Source organism: Mus caroli, unplaced genomic scaffold, assembly GCF_978045245.1.
Source record: "Mus caroli unplaced genomic scaffold, Mus_caroli_1 scaffold_18, whole genome shotgun sequence".
Classification (NCBI taxonomy): domain Eukaryota; kingdom Metazoa; phylum Chordata; class Mammalia; order Rodentia; family Muridae; genus Mus; species Mus caroli.
The window spans coordinates 83,512,822-83,519,302 of NW_028227273.1; the positions used below are offsets into that span (position 1 = coordinate 83,512,822).

Sequence of the window (6,481 nt, forward strand, 5' to 3'; positions counted from 1 at the left end):
AGCATCCAGGCTCCTGGCTCATTCCCATATTCCTACCAAGTGATTGACTTAGAAGTGCAGGAAACTTCTTATACAATAGTGAGTGACATTTGCTACCACTGGGAACTTAAGCTCCTACAAGCATGAGGTCTAAATGTCATTTCCAAGTCCCAATGAGGTCAAACATCTTTGGAATCTTTGTGTAAACTAAGTGTTTAATCCATGCCTGTATTTCCATACTTCTCTGTGTCCTCTAACAACCCTGATATTCTCAATACTGTACAAGTTATTAGGTTTAAATTCAATGGAAGTCTGTTATCAATGACTATTAACATCTCAAAATGAGAACAATGTGTTTTAATTGCCTATTGCCAAAAAGCTGATCATTTAGAAATCGTTTGCATAGATGTTTGCCATTAGGTTTTATATAATTCTTTGTGTTTAGAGTGATCTATGTTGCAATCCATTGTTAAGGAAAGAATACTCAGAAGTAATACTGCATCTTTCAGTGACAGAGAACTACTGTCTTGGGACACAAAAATAAGTGAACCACAAAAAAAAATTAAACTTAAAAATTAATTTGTATTTGTGAAAAACAGCTTTATTGTATAGAGGGCTATTTGCAAAAACCAACCCCTTTGTTATGTTGCTTTTCTACTCAAGCCCTCCCTCTTTGTATGGAGAAAGCCACTCACCCAGCTCTTCCCTCCCTAGAACCCACTTAGCTTATATCTGCTCCAGAGGGCATCATGCCTGTCTTCCTGATATGTTTGGGTTTTCTCGGGGCTTGAAAAAAAAAATCAGATTAACCCTCTTCCCTCCAAACTGCTCCCTCTATCTCCAAGACTTCTATCTCCCTTCTTCCCTTTTTTCTCCCTCTATGTTTTTATATAGTATGTTTTTAGTAATCTGATACTTTTGTTTTAGCTTCTCATCTATTCCACCAAAATGCAGTTCCAAAAAACCAAGACTCCTGTATCTTCCAAAACACAGCAAGATGCCAGTTCATAAATGTATTCTGAATGTTAGATTGAGTTTGAAGAAGGCACATAATTTTACATAAGTTAGTTCATTCGATGCTATAAAGTGGATCAGTGAAGTCCAGAGACTATGGAGGTAACTTTTGACAGCTGTTAAAATTCACTTTCTGTAGTTTGTGCTGGACAGAAGCTTCTAAGTTGAAGGCGGTTCTTTGGTACATCAATTGACAGGGTTGTCAATTACAGATGGCACGTGTTTTGTATCTGGCAACAACTGAGTAGAAATACAGCTGGCCACAAGACATGAGTAGCCTTCTAGAAGTCTCAGAGGTATTATAGCCGACAGCGATGCCTTTATTTTTTCACTGTTACTCTTTAAGGAAGCTAAGCAAGGATACTATGATCCAAACCATGGTCCTTGCTCAAGTACAAGTTCTGTTACTTAGAATTGACATCTTGAGCTATTTGAATTACAACTGAAGTAAGAGATGCTTTAAATTTTTGCACTTTCCTAAAAAGAAAATCATTTCCCCAACGTCGATAACATTAATTTGCTCTTAAATGTCACTATTTCTGTTATCTGCTGTCTTAAACCAAGTGGCCTGGGCTTTGCATTGCTCACTAGACCTGACTCTGACTTGGCACAGGAGATTATAAGTTCCTTTCCCTTTCATTTAGTTTCTAGTTTTCTTTCTGTTGTCATGGGTTTTCAATGTCTAGATATTTTTCTTCAGTGAAGCAGGATTTTCTATGCTTTCACCTGCTCATCTTTAAGCATTTGGGACACCAGCAATACTGCTGACTGCTTTCTGTGAAGTCTCTTTAGCTTGGTGAGCTTGCAGTACAGCTATGGCTTCATCAACTTTGGTGTGGAGACACTCTGGAGACTCAAGCATGTGGCGTAGCTCTATATTATCAATTTCCAACAGCATACCCGTGATTTTACCAGCAAGAGCAGGGTGCATGGCCTGAATAAGAGAAAATAGCCACTCCCCTAACATTTGCTTTTGAGCTTGAGGAGGAGCAGAGGCCAACATGGAGGCAGTCAAAGATTCTTTACCTTGGACAGGAACAGCAGACCGCTGCATGCTGACATGTGGCTGTGTATTAAGATGCTGAGGGGGATTTCGGACTCCAGCAGTATATTTATACTGGGTAATTGTGCGGGTGGTGGGAGCAGCTGCAGCAGAAGCAGCTGCAGGATGTGGGCCCATCATCTGTGTGGATGTGCTGGCAGTACGATGTCGTATAACCTGTGAGGTAGCGGGTCCTGAAGTACTAAATGATGGCATAGTATTTGATGGGTGGATGGTACTAGACATGATTTGGAATGGATGAGCTCTGGTACCGTGAGCACTCCCACGGGCACTTGGTCCTTGCTGAGTAGTTTGATTAGGAGCACAGTATGTTCTACGGCTCTGAGTCGGTGGTGTAGCTGTCAAGCAGTAACCTGACGGCCCCTGCGCTGGCTGGAAAGGGCTGACGACTGGGTTAGGCCCGGCACTGGTGCTTGCCATTCTTTGCATGTACTGGTTACTGAGGTGAGCCTGGCGCTCCTCTTTGCGTTGAGCTAAAGCTACGTAGAGTGGTTTGGTGGCCACTATTCTACCATTCATTTCTGTAACAGCTTTGGTGGCTTCTTCTGGAGAAGAAAAACATACAAAACCAAACCCTTTGCTTCGCCCACCCTCCATAGTTACCTTTGCACTAGTAATCGTACCAAATGGGGAAAACTCCTTCCGGAGACGCTCATCATCAATGCCATCATCAAGGTTTTTCACATAAAGGTTAACACCTTGGCATCTGATGCTTCTATCTTGTGGTACCTGTTCAATTTTGTGCTTATCTTGTTTCATCTGCCCGAATTTGTGTTTCAGTTCAGTCTGTCGTTCCACCTTTTTCTGAGCACGACCTACATAAATTTGTTTTCCATTGAGGTCTTTTCCATTCATCTCATCCACTGCCTTTCGTGCATCTTCATGCCTTTCAAAGCTTACGAATCCGAATCCTTTGGATTTTCCACTTTCATCAGTCATGACTTTAACACTTAAGGCAGGCCCAAATCTGCCAAATAGATCCTGGAGTCTCTCATCATCCATATCTTCTCCCAAATTCTTGATGTAAACATTGGTGAACTCCTTGGCCCTGGCTCCAAGTTCAGCTTGCCTGTCTCTACGAGACTTAAAGCGACCAACAAACACTTTGCGGTCATTTAGGAACATCCCGTTCATTTTCTCAATTGCTCGTTCAGCTTCTTCCTGTGTCTCGAAGTGTACGAAGCCGTAACCCTTGGAGCCATTCTCATCACACACCACCTTACAGGAAAGGATGTTACCGAAGGCAGAAAACGTATCATACAGCGTTTTACTGTCAATGGATCTGTCCAGATTTTTCACGAATATGTTGCCTACTCCGCTTTTGCGCAGCGACGGGTCCCGCTGAGACCACATGATGCGAACCGGCTTGCCCTTTATCACGTCGAAATTCATGGTGTCCAAGGCCCGCTCGGCGTCCTCCAGCTGCTGGAAGTTGACGGACGCGTAGCCCAGCGAGCGGCGGGTGATCCTGTCCCTGTACACCCGGATGGAGAGGATGGGCCCTGCCGGGCTGAACTTCTCATAGAGCATTGCCTCGGTCACGTCGGGATGCAGGTCCCCCACATAGAGTGAAGCCAAGGAGTAGCTGGGGTCGCTGGGGTTCATGTCTGCAAAGGCTGAGCAGGGAGCGGGAGCAGCACAGGAACAGAAGTCAACCGGAATGGAAAGGCCCTCAACTGCCAAGAACCCAGAGGTCGGCGGCACGGGCGGGCTGCTTCCGGTTGGGAGATGGGGGCTGTGGTGCCATAAGCTGGTTGTCCGGGTAGAAATCAGCCTCCCTACCTGGGTTCCGGACACTGGTGCTGGTTGGTCTTGTCCGGTTGGTTGTGGCTGGTTATTTAATCAAAGTATCTGGTGAAGAATGCTCTGATTTGAGGATTTCTTTTTCTTTCTTTTTTATTTATTTTTTAAATAGTAGGAGGGGGTGATACGTGTTTGTTCTGAACTTGAAGCATACACCTTATATGCTCTGCACTGACCTCAGGGGCAGATAAAGATGCTTTTAAGGGAGCTATTCATTTCCTGCAAGCAAAAAATAAAATAAAATAATCTCAATGAATAATCCTGTTTGGTATATTCTAGCTCAAACTAGAGTCTTGATTACACATGAATATGAACATACACATGCACGCACACACACACACACACACACACACACACACACACACACACGGGATGAGCAGGGGTGAGGGAGGAAGAGAGAGAGAGAGAGAGAGAGAGAGAGAGAGAGAGAGAGAGAGAGAGAGAGATCCCTTTGAAGGTAACTCTCTATTCATATTGCAAAAGAAAACTTTCAATACAGACCAAGAAGATGGTGGGAGATTGAATCTTTGCAAATGATTTTGAGAGCTTAAAAATAATCAAACTGAAAGTCCCCATCCGGGACAATGCAGTAGCAAAGGCAAATTACCATAAACATCAAAAATATTATTTCTCACTTAGAAGTCCAAGATGAAGATGTCAATAGATTGTGTTTAGTGTGTGTGTTTGTGAAGAGGGCTGTTCTCTTGAATGTAGGTAACACCCCAGTACAAACACAAAGGAAAAAGGGAGAAACTAAACTTTGTGAAGGCTGTTGAGGAAGTCAATAATTATTCCGAAGGCCACAACCTAGTGACTAGATTTCAGTCTATACATTTTGAGGGGAAGAACACTTGGGACACAGTGATATCATTCAGTTTGGCTGTTTTACTTATATGCTCTGGGTTTGTTGTTGTTGTTTGGGTTTTGTTTGCTTGGTTTTTTTTAGAATACAAAAAGAAGTGGTCTCCCGTTTAAGTGCTTCACATTAGTGCATCAAAAATATGAGTAACATACCATGGTCTCAAATTTCATACTTCAGTCTAATTTAAAAAAAAAAAAAACAACTCATAATTAAGAGAGCTATGAATCGGCTCTCCATTGACAGATACTTTATTCCAGATGCAACTAATTAGTAACAGGAAGATAGTGGCTTGGGGATGTTTGTGTTATGTGGTGGTGGTGGTGGGAGGGCAGAATATAGCTAATAAGCTACCAAGGGCATAGCTCTGGGAGAAGGGAGGATGCGTGAAGAACATCTCCCCTTCGTCCTAAGCATCTCTCCAGCATCATCCCTGTAGTGAGATCATTTATTATTATCATCAGTGCATTTGGGTGTTAATAAATGTTTACACTTTCCAAAATATTTTATATGCACAATGGTATAATATGTCTTCAATGCCACCAGTAACACCACATGTTTCTTAACAAGACACTGAATTTCTGAGAAACCAAGCAACACAAAGAAGGTCACTTTTGTTTGCCAATTATAAATTATAACTTGCTGTTTCATAACCCCTGAAGATTTTTGCCTGAATGTACATTTTGTTGCCAACTCATTAGAAATTGGAATCTCTCAATAGCTCTAAACTGTTATGAAAAGCACAAAATTAATATGTTAAATAATACTCTCTATTTAACCAATATCAGCTGTGTATGGAGAAATTCTCTTCCCCTCCCTCTTTTTCTGTGGTGGTGAAGAAAGTACTCAGGGCCTTGTACATGCTAGACAGGTGTCCCCCATCTATAACTAAGCTACAAGCACAGCCCTCAATTATGGAGAATCAGTCAGGCATTTTCAGAGATGATATCTCCTGTATGCCTGTTGTGTGCTTCAGAAACTCTGGTTCCATGCAATCACATTTTAATTTGTGAAACTCCTGTTGGTAACAATCTGTCAGAACTAAATGGATCTACAGGTGCTGTCCATGCAGATACATTGTCTTCTAAGATGTGCTCTTCTAGAGCTTTCCTTCTATCATGTGGAGCTAACTCAGTCCATAAATCACAGCCTGTGAAGTCCCCAAGAGAATAAATAGACAAAGTAATCTATACACACAAAGTACTACAACTGATGGTCACCAAAGGAAGGATCAGTGACCAACCTAGGTTAAGAACAGGCTGTGGTATAGAATTCACCAAGTTAACGTTCTCTTCTAATGACCTACAACAACAACAACAGCAAAAAGTACTTTGGTTCATAGGGAGAAAGAACTAAAAACAAAGCCCAACATCCCTTCCCCTGGTGCTCCCATGGCTAAGGCCAAGCAGGTGTTTCACAGGCCATATTCTCCCTGAGCCCCCTGCACTCTCCATCTCTGCATACCTGAGGTAACCCGCTCATCTTTAACTGGAGCTATGGCCCTGTTATGTTCATTTTTAAGTCACTCTCATCTTACAGCTTGAGAATCTGGAAAATTCCAAACAAGCTAGCAACAACATCACCTCGTCTAAAATTTCCAAGCGATAAGCTGAAGGCATTTAGTATGTTGTTTTAGCCGTTTGTGTGTGTGTGTGTGTGTGTTTTAAAGAAGGGAAAATGACTGCGAGGAGACAATTACAGTCAAATTAAAGAAGACAGGTATTATATTATTTAAATGTGCAATTTAAAACCACATATTGAGA

At 42.1% G+C, this 6,481-nt stretch overlaps 1 pseudogene; it reads right to left on the reverse strand.

Annotated features, from left to right (window-relative positions):
• Positions 1–575: 575 nt before the first annotated feature.
• LOC110284280 (polyadenylate-binding protein 1 pseudogene) lies at positions 576–3,728 on the reverse strand (annotated as a pseudogene).
• Positions 3,729–6,481: the final 2,753 nt, after the last annotated feature.